The 18,710-nt window shown below is 38.1% G+C and overlaps 1 protein-coding gene across 2 annotated transcripts in view; it reads left to right on the top strand.

Annotated features, from left to right (window-relative positions):
- Window positions 1-18,710, top strand: part of LOC143210875 (neurotrimin) — a 230,709-nt gene that overhangs the window by 127,491 nt on the left and 84,508 nt on the right. The gene's annotated exons all lie outside the window — the stretch shown is intronic.

Here is an 18,710-nt window from a genome sequence, read left to right as displayed (position 1 = left end):
TTATTCTGCGGGCGAGCACAATGCCTCGCCCGTTATCGAGGAATTAGGCGGTGGCACGAGAAATTGAACAACAGGATTTCTCAGCTGCCGGTGATAAAATAATTCAGAAAAGATCACGGCTCGCGGCCCCAGGATCCTAGAGACAGAACCAACCGCCGATTGTCTTAATTCGCGAGGCTCAAAAGATTTCCGGTTCCATAAGTTCGACCGCGGAGTTAATCGGGTCACTGGAGGAAGACCATAGGGACATAGAAAAAGCTTAGCGAAATACATGTATAGCTACCGCCTCGGAATGGTTAGTATATAAAGTTTCCATATAACTCTGGATTTCACATAAGCTTATGTAATACCAGTGGAAACGAAAAGGATTTAATTACCCACTACATTTCCGATTCTCGAAAAATTGTCCGACCGACAATTTCGTTGAAAAACATAGGACAATAACAAACCAGCAATAACAAGTTCGCTTTCAGAATTCATCGACAATTTTTGCCAGAGTTATTTTTGGAAAATTTTTCTCACGATTGAATCTACCTTCTCTGTGCAACAGAGAAATCTAAAAATTATATGTTAAATATCTTCGTAAAAAATGAGCATTGGCAAGAAAGCTCGGACACGTGTCTGCTTGTTTTGTCTCTAGAATCGTCACAAAAAGTTTCATTAATATCGGCGACGGCACAGGGCTCTCCTTGTTAAGAGGAACCTGGAGCCTGAAATAAGCTATACACGCGTCTTGAAAAATATGTCTGCCGATCTATTTAAAGAACAATTCATGCGAAACTTCTATGACTCGGGAATGAGGGAACTGAACTTTTTGATATGCTAAAACGAGCGTATGGAGATTATTATTGATCCAGCAAACGAAGGCTTGACATCCGAAAATTGATTTCCGAAAATAACTGTTTAAAACCGTTATATAAATATTCTGTTTGGAATAGTTACGAAGAGCATTTATTTGTAGTTACTGTTACGAGGAACCAGCTAGCTAATATCTGTTTTGATCACAGTATTTATTTCGGTCCTTTGTAACAGAAACGAAATTGCAAGGATATTAAGAGAAAGCGAGAATATTTTTACTTTCTTAAAACTGATTTAAAATTGACTGATGTTCCCTATAATTGAGCTGGAAAATATTTATTTCGCACTGCGATCTAATTATAACAATTTTCAAGCATTGAAAACAACCATGGGTGAAGAGGCTAAAGAAGAAAGAGGAAGAAAATTGTACCCAAATTTTTCGCAAATTTTAGGGTGACCGTTTTTGATTGTCCTCCATATTCATCCGTCTTAGCTCCGTCGGACTCGTTTTCAATTCCAAAGATCAAAACGTCATGCAGGGAGGACTGCGTTGGAACAATCAAACGGGAAACGACGAGTTCTGAACAGCGTTATACAAGAAGATTTCCAACGCTGTCGTGAGAAATGGAAACGCTGCTGGAGCGAGTGTATACATTCGGAAGAGGGAGTACTTTGAAGAGAATACCATCGACTTTGAAGAAAATTGAAGCAACGAATTTGCTTGATGAGATTCTACGAACGGAGTAGTATTTTACGGTGCTGCGCAGCTTTAGCGGGATGATTTACATGCAACATTATCGAGTGAGTCGTTTCAGTGTAATTATCGGTTCACAACGTCGTCGTCGTCGTCGTCTGGCCGCGTTTGAATTTCGAATGCAAGGGCAGCGTTTAAGCTCGACCCGGGGACACGGTATTTGTCCGACAACGACATAATTATCGCCAGTTTAAAATTCTGCCCGTGACTGGTCCGTCGCCGGTGCATTCTTTAGATATTTCCCCGGACGCTGCACGCGCCCGGTGCAAGGTGCAATGCACCGCACGTAAGCTGCGCGTCGACCAACTTCATCTTGGCCCGGCTGCATCCGCGATGGGACTTCCTCCCGCCCCGCTACAAAACCCGGCGTAGAAATCACGCCGGCTCAGATTGTTTTCCAATTTGGCCGGATATTATTTATAGGACTGCCCCGCGACCGAGCCGCTTGGCATGGGACCCTATTGAATTCCGATAGCCCTTAAGACGACGGATAAAATGTTATGTCCCCGCGATTTCTTTCGGATAACAACCGGCAGCACGAGATCTTCGCTCCTCCAATATAAACATTTGTACTTCCTCTCTATGGTCATTCCGCTTGAAACCAGAAAATAAAACAGCACGAGACAGAACCACGACTTTTGAAATTTTACTGTGAACAGAAACTCGCTTCCCATCTCATTTTCAGAATTTTCGTGAATTTTTTCAAACTAATGGTACGCCTCACTTTATAATTGGTTTTGCAATTGGTTTAATTACTCTTCCGTCAGATACAACAATTTTTTACACAGCTTTGATCTCTTACTCGAGTAATTTATAAAATTAAGTTTCACGTATCTGTTTTTATTGTGAATTGTTTAAATCTAAGTTTATTCAGTTTTTTAAATTTTATTGAGATATCATGTTTTGCAATTAATTTGTGAATTACAATTGAATTTATTTATACTAATACTAGTTATATACAATTTATGAGAATTTTAATATTAAATCATTTCAATTCCGAGAGAAACGTGTTCATCAACAGTGGATTACTACTCTTAATGATTTAAATTAATTGTAAATGACATAACGGATTTCGTCGAGTTTTCTGATGTTTCCACTGTTTCGTATTTTATTCACTCACACTTGTCGTAAATGCATAGTATTATATCTGAAGCTTAATTATGACATTATTAATGGTGGTGCTGAGTTTTGATACGGAACGTTATAAAACAGTTTCTACATGTTAAATGCGATTTATTTGTTTACTATACACTCGAGATGAAGTTTGAAACTAGTTTATTGTTTGTAATTTAAATGTAACTCTCCACAGGATCAACCAATGAATTAATGCAACAAATCACACAATAAAATTGTATTTATTAAATGTATTTTGAGTTCGTTTGAAATATAAAACATTTCTAATTAATGTATTTAACATAGTTTTTCATATAAATGTGAGAAACTGAATACAGTCATACAAATTTCTGTTACATTAAATAAATAATTAAGGGGTTCTGTCTGTTTCGTTTATGCTCGATGTTTTGTAAAAGACCATTTGCTTCTCTCAACCATTTTTGTTTTTTAAATAAAAATAATCGTTCATATTTAACAAAATACATTGTATATTTAATTCGGCAAAGCTGAAAATATTATATCGAAACAAAATTTCATCATTTTCACATGATGTTTACAACATGTTGTTTAATTTTTAATATACGCACGCTTTGAAACAGCGGCGACCGTTATTCATCGTTTAAAATAATTTTCCGCCAGCACTGCTGATGAGAGGGCAGTTTTTGAAAATTGTGATTCGTGTCCACTCTACGTAAATTAAATTATATTTCATCACTTGTTAGACGTATATAAAAAAATAGTGTACCACTTCGATAAGACCGTTTCAGTTCGAAAAACTCATGCATGGAGTTTGCCCAAAAAGGATGTGATAAAACTTCGGAAAATGAAAAGTCATTCTGGTATATCTCGACGAGCGTTTTATGGAGAAGAGAATAAAAGTTTTAACGCGAAAACGAAACGGAATTGTAAAAATAAATGAAAAGTAGAATTGCTCGTAAAACCTGATGTAAATTGCAAAGATACGCCACGATTCTGTACATCGAAACAGCGCATAGTGGTCCCCAATGTCGTTTTTGCAGTTTTAGTGTTTAATTTATGGACTGAAACGATATGAACAGAATTAATTTTTTGGCCAAATGGCTTTTGATATACACGTAATGTTTATTAATATAAAAAAAATATAAAAGTCGTCGTCAGCGTCAACTTGTTCAGTCTGTTTCTATATAATTTTCAAAAACTGTCCAATTTCTTCAAAAATTTCTTGATTTCGATAAGGAAATAGAAGATATTGAATATTTTCCGATGTATAAATTCAACAAAGTTTGAACTTATTATTTCAACAAAATAGGTGTACTGTGCTTTAATTTCATCGAATATTAGTTTTCGAGTAGGTAGTAGAATTATTTTCAAATGTATTTTTCCATCTGTTATAAGGTGCAATAGGAACAAATACACGTTTCGCGGGTAAAAACACCAATGAATTTGAAAAGACACAGAAAAATTTTCTTTAGCTGACACACCCTGAATACTAGCTAGTTACTCTTTATTATTATTTGTATCCCTATCTTCACTTTAGCTATATTTTATACTATATTTTATACTATATAAATATAATTAATTTTTGGTCAAAAAATACCCGAAGGGCGTGGGTATAATTCTTATCAAAACTATGACACGTGAATTCGCATAATCTGCTCGAATAAAATCAAACGAACCCGAAGACCGCCGTAGGGTTAAACTGAGTCGGAAATCGGCAATCTCGTGTACCAATATCTTCCGGAGCCACTGCACTACTCGAGTAGGGGCAGGATCTGTTTTCGCCGACCAAGGCATAATTATCGTGCCACTAAACGTCGCGAAATGAATCCTTTGTCGCAGCCGGTGTGTTGCAAACCCGGTTTCCGCCGTTCAGCGGAAAGGGTTCTTAAAGGTAACATCCGAAACCTGCGTCGGTAATTACGATTTTCTCGTGGTGGTTCCCGTAAAGCCGCAATTGTTACGGTACAAAGGGCGCGCACGGATAAGCGGGATCGAAACGAAGGTCTCGTTAATTCTGATGCTAATGCGTGGAAGGCCTGATTAGATTCCGCATCCTTTTTACGGTGGAACCAGTGATGGAGTGACAGATAAAATCAACGGGAACCCGTGCAGCTACCTATCCGGCCGAGTTTCTGTTTCTATCACGCGACAATAATTCGTGCGCCTGCGACGCCGCGCGAAATCGATGACGCGCCTCCTTCGAACGGTGCTAAGAGCAAGGATCTCTTGAAATGTTCACAAAAAGTCCTTCAGAGGAATTACATGACGTCACGGTCCGAGAACTGATGAGGAGACTGCGGATCATTATTATGCAAAATAAAAATGTTCTGCATTGATTATGGGAAGCAGGAGAGAAATAAAAGTTGATTTCATCCCTTAAAGACTTTATCGCATTAAAGACAATATTACAATAATCTTCAAATTTTCTAATTGTCTACTGTTTTATATTTCACCTAGCCAGTTTCTTCATAAATGCATAAAAATCCGCAGGCTACTGAGAAGAGACGGAACGCGTCACGTGACCGGGCCGGTAAAGTGGGGGAAGCGTCGTAGAAGGGGAAGATAGAGTGGGAGACAAATCTGGCGACACTGATTGCACCTGGTCTGGCCTATACACAATAATTCTCACGTTCTTTCCGAGTCTCTTCTCTTCAGACCCCAACGATACTGGTGGATAAGTTTTACCATTACGACACTGATCGTGTCTTAATGAGGAAAGGTCAGTTATATTCTCGGAAAAATCATTAACGACGTATATGTTAAAGAACTGTGAAGTATGGTTATTTATTGCGAATAAATTTGGCACGAACTACGTGAGACGCGTTCTACAATAAACGGTGTCTATAAATCATGCCGCCCTTCGTCTTCGCGATACGGCATAAAAGCCAGGCTACGAATGTTGTTTGAATAGAATTCCGTTCAAAGAATTATTGGAATGATAAATGTTCCTTGCTCCGTGAGGAGAACGTGCAAGGTTGAGTTAAAGGGTTTCAGACGTTCCGTGGTTTCTTTGTTAGCGTTTAGCGCATTGATCGCGCACTCAGTGACCACAAAAATTGGTTAACGTCAAAGCAGTTCATTTAATTGAATAAAAACCGAGAACTTGAGATTTATTGTGTTATAAATTTTTTTCAATCTTCTTACATTCCGCAGACCTGAATCAAATGTGGTACGTGAAAAACATGAATTTAGAGAATTTTTTGGAACATACTTTTCAAAGAACTATTTTCTGTATATGTCAGTATTTCTATTATAGTACAAATTTTAGGAATCCTTTTGCAGTAAAATCTTTAAAAACGTCCGAGTAACAGCCTTTCTTCCAGAAGTTATTTTCCGAAAGACGCTGCGTGGTGAGCACAATTTCTCAGAGCTGAATCATCCGAGATAAAAAAGTCATGAAAATTCCGTTCATATATGATCTTATCTAGAAGATGAGCGAAGACGAACGAATATCCAGTAGATGCCTTTTTATTTAAGGAAACTCGTTTTATATTTCACCGAAAAATGAAAGTTTGAACGTTGAAAAATCGTATTTTTACGTTGAACATTAGGTAAAATAATAAGTAAAATAGATTTAATAAATGTGAATGCAGTCGAGTGCAGAAAATTGTAAATCTTTTTCTATCAAACTTTCTGAAACACAGTAACGAAGTTAGCTAAACGGTAAATGGTAGAAACACAGCGAAAGTAGGTGTCTATTGCAAACTGAACCTCGTCTCTGTTATAAACTTTCAACACTAAAGCCATCAATACCAATCGAACGATCGATTCCAGAGTTTTCATTTTCTATTTACTGAAATTGCAAAGATGCTTCAGCGAGAATCGATACATTTCTATGGCCAAGCACGGGTTCCGATAAAAGTCGCGCAAAGTCAAAGTAAATTCTGTTATTTATAAAGTTTCACTTTCATTGCTCGACACGTTCGACGCTAAACACAATTTTCGTCGAGGAGAAACACTAAGGAAGAACAGATTTCCTAGATTGTTGATCACTCGGAAATTTGCTTCGACAAGCGAAGATGCCCGAAACTTCCGAGTAGATTTTCGCACGTGAGAAATATCGCAAACGACCGCCAGCAGCGGAACAGTTCGAGCTCGAGCTAGCAGAAATGAAAAGTAGAGAGCCGGATTGGAGACATCCAGGGAACACCGGTCCCAATCGGATCTCATAAGAAAAGTTGCTTGGCGAGGGGGCCGCCGGCGTCTATTTCAAACATGATCGTCGCAGAAATGAGCGGGGCACGTGGGGCGGAGAGAGCTGACTATGAGTTTCCTCGAAACAATGTTACACTTTCGGTACTGCCACCTTTATTCCCGGCGTCGCACAATGGCACAAACTCGTCATCTAGCCGTGGAAAAGGAGCTAATAATGATGAGCAGTTTTTTTTATTAAACGTGATCCATGCGTGTTAAATAAATATTAGACATATTTCCACAACTAAGGGTCTTCCAATAAGAGTAATAGATCTTTCAATTGTCACAGCCACCATGTTCGTTATTTAATTGTTAGTGTCACATGTTATTTGTACATACTCAGTAATTTTCAGCAAGTCATTATGGATAGATACTCAGTTGCTCAACGCGTTGAGATTATTAAAATTTATCGCTTTATTGATAAACGCTCCAAGATCTTGCGACTTGACGCCATTAGACTTTTTCTAATGGGGCCATGATAAGTTTCTTGTTTATTTCAATAAACCACAAACTATTAATGATCTTAAAGCAAACATAATTCATGTTATCGGTAAGATACGACCTGATTTATCTATCACAGTCATCGGATACTCCACCAAACGTAATCGTGGTGGTCATTTATACGATATTGTATTTCGAATGTACTTATTAATTATTTTCCGTATTTTCCGTTTCATTTCAATTCAAAGTTCTATCGCTCTTGTTGAAAGACCCTGTACAATCCTGAATCAATAATTCCTTTTGTTATTCGGTGTGACCGACAGAAGGTTTCTTCTCGTCTCGCTCACTCATTTTTCTAAATTCGACTAGGCAGATTAAGTTGCGGATGCGTTGCATTGTTCATGAACATGATTCCGGGAATGGTTCGGTCGCGCCTCAGAATACGCCGTTTTACGGGTCATCGGGGCGCGTATTGATCCCTCGATCTTAGATAGAATCGTTACGTTTATTTCCACAGGAGGGCACCAAGCCTCCATCAATGGTAATACGCGGACGTGCCAGGATTCGAAACTCGTATCATCCCTTGCCTTTCCCGCCCCCTGTATCTTTCCCGTTACGCCCCCGTTTGCGTCCCCCCTCGATCCGTTCCATTCTTCCCGCCTAGGGATTTACATAGATCCTTGGGTCAAGCTACGGATTACAACTCCGGACGTCCTCGTGCGAACGATTTCCTACGGCTCACGTAGATACATGCTCAAATGGTCGAATTGTTTCGGTTCTCCTTAACAAAGGATCCAACGGTGCTCGTTTCACATTGAATTCTTCTCGTTCGATTAGCTCCCGCTGAGAAATTGGGATTCGTCCTTGCTATAAACCCCCTGGGGAAACTCGGGCTTGGCAGAGTGCCTCCGGTGAAGATCGTTTCGCTCCTATTTTTTTTCTTCTTGTGGAACATCTGGATTTTAAGACGAGATTTGTTTTGGCTAGAACCCGTATTTACATTGCAGATATCCCCCGCACGACACGGTGCTTCTGCAACATCGTTTCCTTTGGACGTACAGTGAAATGTGGTGGACGAAAGCACTACCCCTAGCAGAAAATTTTCGATTAGAATTGTGAACACAACTGTTGGAGCCATTATTTGGATGTATCTCGAATGTTGTGGTTTAAAAGATGTATAACATTCTAATTAGAAAATGACGTTCCTCATTTTGTTTTCTAATATTTATCATTTGCAATAAACGCTGACTAGTAACAACGTGAACACCTTGTACACACCATTCATTTGAATATCTTCACGTGTCTTGATTGAAATAGTTATGATTCAGGAATAAGCGTCTGTTTTTAAGTTGTTCATTTTTTTTTGTTATTCAGGTCTATTCGCCCTACAAAATAACCAAAGCGTTTCATTGAAATTCCCGGGTTCCTAAAGTGTTCCGGACCAATTGTGGAGATCCAATTACCGATGTAGTTCCGTATGAAATCAGAGAAACAAGTTTATCCATTGCTACCTCTTTAACGTGACACTGCAGTACTCTATACATATTATCCACATTTGTCCCACTGATTCGAACCGTCCGTTTATTTAAAAATGAACCGAGGCAACCGCCGTACGAGTTGCATAACTCCGAAAATGTTTGACTCGGTCTACTTGTCAGCTATTTTTAATGGATATCTCTCGAGGGTGTACATCAATAAATAATTCGCCTTTCCCCTTAACTGGAGGATCGGTAAGAGGTTAAGTGGGTTATCCAGCGCAAAAGAATTGAATATTGCCGTGAAGTGGGAGTTTAAGGCATCCAATTAAAAACGAATCGTAGCCGCGGTATACATCCCGGCCGAGCAGTGAATGAATTTCCACGTTCATTCCCCGGCTGGAATAATTAGCGTCGTTTCAAGTGCCCTGGCACTATCGATTCGTTTCATCTTCGCGTGCTAATTTTTGTTTTCCGTTTACTCGGTTTAGCAGACATCAGATTAGATGGCTCTTTAAGGAGCCCCGAGGAAATGAGCTCCTAATTTTTTCATGTTACTCCATCGTACTTTTCATAGGTATTAATAGATTCGCGTCCCGGCACGAATCGGGGAATCCCGTTACCCTCTAGCGACGGCCAACTCAAATTCTTAATTAATTAATTTCCTGGTGGAGCAGGCCCGTTCCGTTTCATCGCGGCATCAAACGCTGATAAACCGGTCTCCACGAGCTTCCCGAAAATCGACTCTGTTCGCGCAAACAGGCCATTTCTCGAGCCTTCCCCGCCAAACAACAGAAACACTGAAACGTTGTTCGTAGAATCGAGAAAATTCGTTGCTTTAGTTTCTTCTTCCCCCTCCGAATGTATACACTTGTTCCAGAGCGTTTCCATTGCTCTAAACCAGGCCAGTACGAGGCCTGTCCAGATTCCGGACCTGTTCCCGACCGGAGCGCGATATTGGGGGTAGCCGGTGTACGTCATCATCGGTAGCCAATGCTCACGCTACAATTAACCTTGTGGTAGGGGTACCGACTTAAAACTTATCACAGATGGGTTTTTTGGGAGCCCTCTATCGAATGGTCCAACCTAAAATCAATTTGGTTTGGGGGCATTCTTCAGCATCTTAGCACATTAATGTTCCTTAAGGGAGTAGACTCTCGTTTCCAGGATTGCAAGGGTACGGGATGCGCCTTCTAATGAGAAATGTCTCGATAATGATAAAGATGGGATTTCTCATTAGTCAAAAGAGCTAGATAAAAGATCGATCTAGGCCGCGGTCGCCCTTAAAAGTCCTACTTTCACATTTACGCATCCTTGCATCCCAAAAACGAGTCTACTCCCTTAAAAAGATTACCAGACATTTTTCAAAACGCGTCAAGACCGAAAGAAACACCGGCGTACTGAACACGATGCCATAAGCGAACGGCTTATCTCAGGCTTGTGAAAATTAGTCTGTTTACAGACGCGACTATATAAACAATAGTTCTATGGTTCTTTCGCAGTAAATAATCACTCCGCGAACTTTTCGGAGAGAGTAGCATACCGCGGAGTAAATATTTACGATAAATTTTTCGGCTCTGTTCTAGTTCATATGAATGTGGGTTACGTATGCGGCAGACGTGTTAATAAACAGCGGACGGTCATTGTTTTTTGGGTTTTCGATTGAGTCCAATCACGACGATATTCAACGTCCGGCTTCGCGTCGATTCGCACATGTCGCCTCCCGGTGTTTGTTTACAGCACGGTAAATTCACACATTTCGCTGACAAATTTTTTTTTTCAACGTTGAAGAATTCGTAACGATAAATCGACGCTGTCCTCGATGGAATATAAACTTCCCCGGGCTGTGGAAGAAGCCGCGATTTACGACGACGAATCGACGCTCCGAAATTAATGGCCCCGAGAATTTTCAACGTAGAATTACTTTCTTCACTTTCCCGGACGTGAAGCACATTTATATTTCATTCCGGCAGCTATTTATCGCGTGAATATAATTGCAACGTACGAGAAACGCAAGATAGCATCAGGAAGATGACTCACGGATAGCAGTATAGTCGGCCGACCTTGCCCCGGATGATTAGATCTACTTCTACCGTGAATTATAAATGCTGCAGCACTTTAGTTGCGTTTTAATTGCGTTCTGTTTGAACTTAAACATTGATTGATGAAGATTATTATGGCATAGGAAATTTTCTCGCTATTTTTCCATGTGCACTCCGGTCGAAGTGACCGGTTCCAGATTTCTAATTTTACAGTTATTCCAATAATAAAAATGATATTAAAAGAAATGATTGTATTAGATGTCTTCAGTACAGCACGTGTTACAAAGTCTACAAAAAATCAATTTTGTCATTTTTGTAAGGGAAAATGTACCAGTTACTTTTAACCCTTAGCACTCGAGTGGTGACATTATTGAGAATATTGTTTACGTTATTAAATATGTTGGTTACTAACCAGATATTAAACATTTAATCTCCATAATTTAATATTCATATACAGAATGGAATTATTCTAGGTTGGAATACCAGTATCTTAGTTTTCTATTTTTTTTGCTATTGTAATTAAAGAAGTTTCGTTTGCCAACTCCGTTCGAAAAACTGGTCACACGGCGGCATACTTTCAATCTCATTTTCATTCAGTCCCCACATCGGCGATAAATTTAATTTTCCCCATACGAGGCCCTAGACTTTTAATTACCACGGATTCCGAAGCAGGTCAATTTGCATAATCGCGATCCGATCCTATCGAATACAGGTGTATATCGGTGAGTCAACTTTCCACAGTGGCGGAAATACAGAAATTATGCAATAAGTTTCATCTCGAGGACAGCTGCGCACCCCGGAACGAACCTATTAAAACACAATTCATTAAAATCTCGAACTGTATGTGTGAGTGCTCGTACGCGACTGGAAGTAGGTTAAAAAAACTGGTTTAAAAGATCCACTCGCTGTAACAGAAGGGAAATCCGATTTGAGCAATTAAATACCGCCGGTTTTCTGTATCAAATATGTATGTAGCGAGAGGCTTGTGCGTGTATCTTATTAAAACCATAACGATTCTCTTGTCATTGTGTCTGAGAAGTTTCCATTATACAGGGTGGAGCTGCAAGTTCTTCCACCTTGCATATTTTCGGTACTTGTAATAATATGAAAGGAGAAAAATATTGTGATGGAAACACTTTTTATATGCGCAAAGGTCTTTCGGAGATTTAAAGGTCACCTTCATTCTTTAATATGGAAATACGTACTTTTTGTGTCGTGAACTTTTATGGGTAAACTTATACATATAATTATAATACTTTTTGGATCCACTGTAGCTCCTAAAACTTTCATTTCGGCCATGCAAGTGTCGAGAAATACGCGTTTGAAATTTTACACCGACACCGAACTCATTTCAGTGAATTTAAGCACATATTGGAAAAGTATTTTTAAGGTTCTATACTTTCAAAAATTACGATAAAAAAGCGATCGAATTTTTTTCAGACTGCCCCTTAAAGAGAATTCGGTTGCGATAGCGGAGCTGACTCCGCTCCGGGAAGAATGCAAAATGAAGCGGCGTTTATTGTGTGCTTTGCGGCTTCAGCGGGTCTCAGCGCCCACTTTTCATGAGTACGCCTCACTGTCGATGGAGGATCGCTAATTGATTGCTTAATAGAACCCTCGTATGCTAGTGGGATTAAATTTTTTGCGCGAATTCTTTGCGATTCAAATCGTTCCTATCTGTTGATTTAATCTATCGATTTACATAATCCGAAATATATAAGAAGTAAAATAAACTAAATATCCTTCGTAATCACTAGTCTGCGGATTTTATGCACAATAAAAATTTTCTGGATTATACGAAGTGGTCTACGGAATATTTACGCGAAAAAAATTCTTTCTGTCAACTGCAATTGTTTTACATTTTCAACAAGCTGCAAATAACGACTCGATATTCCGATATTCCTTTAATCTTTGCAGTGTTCGAAGTTATACTCAGCCTGAATAATAATCCGCAATGTCGTTATTAATATTATAAAACTTTCGTAAACCATTGGGTTAGCATATTCTAAGGACTTCCAAGATTAAAAATAGTTAAACAATCGATGTTTTCACCGACAAGACGTAAAATCCTTGTCAAACTCCGGAGAGACAGATTTTCTCGTCAACCTAGTTTAAAAATATAATCGCGATCGGAAGAAGTGCAGTTCATCATTGATGGCACACATTTCAAATAAAAAAAACTGTTTCAGAAATAGGTCAAAGAACTTGAGTTTTTCTGCCGAACTGGAGCAATTAGTTTAGTAGATAATATCTAATGAAAATTTTAAAAAATATATAATTACTATGCATCGTATACGTGTGTATATATTTGGAGTAATATATCACATTTATAACTACAGCAGTAGTACTTTTATATTTAAAAAATAAAAACTTACTACCTGAATTGCAACAAGCTGGGATGAAATAAATATTGAATTTATTGCTGAATATGTTTAATAGGTTGAAAATAAAATATAGTACTATGTTAAAATTCTTTCACTGTCATAAATTAGACCTACCAATTTTTATCATAAATGTAATTTTAAAACTGTTCGATTATCAGAACAATTCGACTTAATTCGATAATCGAGGTTCTACTGTATAATACAGGAATGTTAAATCCGCGCAGTGTACATCTCTTTCATAGTAAATGACTCGTGTCATTATATGCTTTCGGGAAATTGCACGGCAGAGACGCTAAATATTGCTGAGCGTTTAACATTATGGAGCGTGCAGTTTATTTTGAGCTATTATATTTTGAGATGTTAAACGGAATTACGTGCGAGTTGCTTGATAGGCTGTTTGTGAAGTAAAGTTCACGATGGTGTTGGTATGTTTCCCCTTGTAGGTATTCATCTGAACGAATAAGTAGAATATTGCATATGTTTGACGTTTCTAGGTTATTTGAATACGTCGCATAGTATCTTCCGCGACGCGGAGTATTTGAATACTTACCAGCCATTGAATATTTACAATGTGTCCTGGTTTATCCTTTCATTCTACGTCAGTTTACTCGCCATTCTCTCCGCGTTTTCTAAAATAGCTCGCACAAAAATAATGGCAGAGCTGAAATTGACGGGCGACGACGTTATCTTTGCGAACGCCGACCACAATGGGTCTTGTTTCGGAATTATGCTGCTCAGAAATCGAAATGATCCACCATACAAAATTGAAAGTTCGCCGATTGATTTCTGTATGAAGATTCGTCGTGCCCAATTAATCCGTGTCTCAGTCCTTCTAATTTTTAGAGAATCATAAAAGTTTCAGGAGAGAATACATATTTTAAAGAACGAAGTTCTTGAAATTTTCTTAAATTACTCGCATTCATAAATCATTCATATTCATGCTCGAGTTCTTGCAGAATCTTGAAAATGAGAATAGCTATATTGAAAATTGAATGTTTTAAGTACCCCAATTTTTCATACTTTTTATAGAGTAAGTGATAAGTTTATGTCTGTTCTTTTCTTAAATCGAAAGTTACAAGCTACGACGAAATATTAGAATTTTAAATTTAAAATAGAGAAAAATTTTAAGTAGAGAATATCGCATCATTCGCACACGATCGTTCCGCATTCTTGTGAATGCGTGGAAGAAAATCAGCTTACACTCCCTTAATCACGGCAACGATCTTCAAAGTATGTGCGCCAGAAATGCAGTAGAGCAATCGTCAACAGATTCTGTTTGAGGTGTTGGTACAGTAATTTCTTGTTAATAATCTTGTCGCATGGTGAGTAGAGTTATCATGCGTCCAAATCACAGGCATGAGATCAAATTGCTTAAAAGCAGCTTAAACCAGGATATCAAATGCGGAAGACTGGTTGACAATCTACGAGAATACTCATTGCATAATTATCGTGCATGTGATACGTTGCCCTGTAAATGAGCGTATGTGCTCTGCGTACGTACTCGATCCACAAATCTGAGATAATTGGATGATCCGTATCACAGTACCCTTTAGGTGGTTGCATTGATACCAAGGGGATGTTGCAACGATTGCCACGATTATCGTATCTTCTCTCTAATGATAAAAGGACCAGCTGGAAATAGCGTAATAAGTGTTGGGAAGTGTCCGTAATTACACATAAATCCGAAAACAGCTGCCCCCAATTGACAGACCATCGATTTATGACTGTAATTGTAGCCTATTACCGTTCCTCATGTAATTTATACACTTTTTACGGCCATTGCACCCTTAAAAATAGCCGCTCTTCGTGTCTGTCACGTAATATGAGATACTCATGCCTCGTATCTGTCATTCAAACACGCTAACAAGTTTTAGCTTGTTCATTTCGGTACAATTAATTCGTTATTCGCAGCAAGTGTAAAAATGAATTCATTGTTATTCTACAATTACGTATATCATTTCTGCGTAATAAATATGCGGAGACCCACTGTGTACCTTGTTATTTTATAACAACGTTCCATTATGTAATTCATTTATTCTAAAATTTTTCATTTGAATGTGTTAACTTATTGTATGAAGCTATAATTCATTGAATTATTTCATAATTGTGGGTGTTCATTTTCTCTCATCATACCGTGTACATATTTTTGAAAGCTTATGTTAACAAATTAAGTACCGCTCTTTGTAGTTATTCCAACATTTACTAATTAATACACAAAGTCCACGATACAAGATAATTTTAAATAAAATATTCATTTCTGGTTTGCAAGTAGAAAAATAATTGGCAACCAGTAAAATAATTAGAGCTTGAAACTTTTATGCTGATTCGAAAACGTTGGCCCCGGAACATTGTGTTTTAGTTAATTAGATAATTAGCGCACAATGCATTTTCGTAACAATGTCCTTGATTATATATTTCACATTCACTTTATTTTGACCAGAATATTCAGCTGGATACCGTTCAAACAAATATTCGTTTTAATTGATTTTAATAGACATACAAATGTATACACATGTATATCGACAGTGCTGCAATCAATGTTCGAAACACTGCAGAATTTTAAGTTATTAATAGACTGCGGATCTGTATGCATTTAAATTGAAGGCATATGAAAATTTTCAGGAAATGCTACATTTATTTTGAATCTACAAAGGTTGTTCTAAAAATTCAGATTGAATTGATTCTAAAAATTGTTATAATAGTTATTCAATTCTAACTGTTTTACGGATTCAATCAAAGGCTTACAACACATTAATGATAAGATAACTTACAATTGTAATTTCTCGAAGAGTCGAATTACCTAGGAAAATTTCATTAAATTTCCGCGTGATTAAACTGATTCATAATGTATCTTGCAGTCTACTAATAACTTGAAATGAAAAATTGAATTTCGTCTTGATTAAACGTTGGAAACTAATTTAACTTGGTGACTGTTTAAGCTACAATTGCAGAAATAAATGTACGTCGATATTATTGAATGAACGAGGTTATACGGCTTCTCTTTCCTGCAGCAGTGTGAAGCGCGTGTAATTATCGGCAACGTGTGAATTAAATTCAAGTAACAATACAAGAGGAAAAAATAGATATGTACTTTCAGTTTAATTAGTTTCGCCGTCGGGAAATACTACCGGGTGTTCGGCAACAGGTGCGACAAGATTCAACCGATGATTCTTCATGATGACGTAAAATGAGAATTAAGAGTGACGAAATTGTTATTTCCGCGTTGCTTTCAAGTTATGAAAAACACAAATTAGCCAACAGTGTACGAAATGAAACTTTGTCTTTGAAATCAAACGATGCCCGACTACGTCCGAGAAATTACAACAACTCTATGCCAGTTACTTCTGTAATAAATTCCTGAAAATACTGCATTATTTGTCCGAATTAACGAGCACCCTTAAACTTTTTTGCATCTGAAAAAAAATCTGTTGCAACACGATGCATAGTAAAATGAACCCATAACGAGGCACACCTGTAGATATGTTTTGAAAATTACTTTTTCGAGTAGTTCAAACGCCGAAACAACTCATGCACGCAGATAATAATACGACGGTTCGCGTATTCTCGAGCATGATCACGCAACGAGCAAAACTTTTGCCATTTTTCCGGAACGCGAACCAATTGCTGCGTTCCCTTAAGGTAAACGATATTGGTACACGGATATTGTGTGAACACATTGCGCGATCCGAGAGGATTCCGGAAATTAATGTTTATAGGCAGCAGCTTCTCTGAAGAGTGTGTCTCGGCTCGTACGAGGATCAATATTTCCTTCGGAAGACGGTCGACGTCTAATTATCGTTTACTGGATCAACAACAGAATCGTTACGTGTTACGATTTAGGAAAGCTATGCGTAATATCGCAGGAATTTAGCCTGAACGGTTGGTTATAATATTGAAGAGGTTCCGCCACGGCAGTGCTGGCCACGATTGCCTCAATTGAGGCGAAACCATCCCCACCTTAGCGCCCACTGTCCCCTTTCAGAAAACGTCGTTGCCATGGAGACGCGCTTAGCCTATTGCGAATAGCTACGAAGGTGTATACATAATATAAATTTAATCTTAGAATAATATTAATATATACGGTGGGAGACAAAACGAAGACACGTGACACCAGCGAACTGGTGGGGGAAGCAAGCGTTTAAGAGGCCCCTACCGTGCCCAGCACTGTTTCCTTAACGTTCCATCATGTTTACAACTTCAAACACGTGGACTATCCCAGTGAATCACCATTTCAAATAAGAGGTGATCATTGCTAGACCTTCATGATTGTTAGGAATTTATTCCACCGAATAAATCCTTATAAACTACCAAACACGCGGCATAATACCAACGAAAGAAACTTTATTTTCAACAGACCGCTGAAATCCGGCTGGGGGATGAGTAAACTGTTCTTGATTAAACCAGTTTATTCACTCAAACGCTTCTTGCTCAGTCCGGTTAGAACTTCCAGACTTGCAACATAGGGATTCTCAAAACTACCTTGACTGACAGTGATTGATTTTATGTGTGCTCGGCGGTTAAAATTGGAACAGCCTTCGTTTGGTAATTTTCGAAGGGGTAGCTAGAATTGACGAGTGTTTTAAATAGAGGATTAATAGATCAATAAATTGAGAACAAATATTATTTTTATATTCGAGGAAGTGATATTGTCATTGTCGATAAATGTTATTTGCATCTGATATACGAATTGTATGCATGTAGAAAAAATCAAGGTTAAATAAATATTTACTTGGTCCTAGTAACTTACAAATTGACACAGACAATTGTTATTTTGCATAAAGATATACTGTCTACTGGTAAAAAGATGTAATACCTAACCTAAACTATTGTAACACAGGCAGAATTTTGTTTAAACTGTTATCGTTCGGAATGTTCTGGGCACGATCAAAGATATGCAAAGCTCTATAGAAACGTGTGGGTGTTTTCCCCAAAGCTGTGACATCTATAGATACTTGGCTCTAGGGAAAACAGACCTATAAATCCTTCTGAATGTCCTCGCGTTGTCAGGTTTCACGATATGTTAATTGCCGTTGAGAATGGGTCGACGGAAAGGGTCCTGAGAAAGTTTGAATAACTCGATTGCCCTTAAGGTCTCTCTAACAATAAGATAGAGTGCTTTCCTCAAAAACAACACTGTCCGAATCAATTTGTTCTCACCTATGTAAATCCTACATCGAAAACGGTCGTATCGATGAAAAATTGACAAACGAAAACAACTTTTACTTCATACTGAATTTCGTCGAATTTTGTTGGGCGTTTTGAAATCGTATTTACGGTGTAATATACGCCTGAAATTAAATGGAAGTTCTACACACACACAAAACACGATAATATTACAATTATTTTATTTAATGACGATTGAACCGTTCAGATGTGGTGTTAAATCCGACAGATAAATATGGATACCACTTTTGCATTAAACGGCTCATATGCAGTAAATATAAATTTTGTTTTCTAATTAGTATAGTTTGTATTAGAGTACCAATGGTTCTAATTGGGAGAAAATGATACGGGAAGGGAATCAAAGAAA

This window comes from Lasioglossum baleicum, chromosome 7 (genome assembly GCF_051020765.1).
Source record: "Lasioglossum baleicum chromosome 7, iyLasBale1, whole genome shotgun sequence".
Taxonomy (NCBI): Eukaryota; Metazoa; Arthropoda; class Insecta; order Hymenoptera; family Halictidae; genus Lasioglossum; species Lasioglossum baleicum.
Note: the sequence above shows the minus strand (reverse complement) of the source record. Positions and strands in the feature narration are given on the sequence as shown.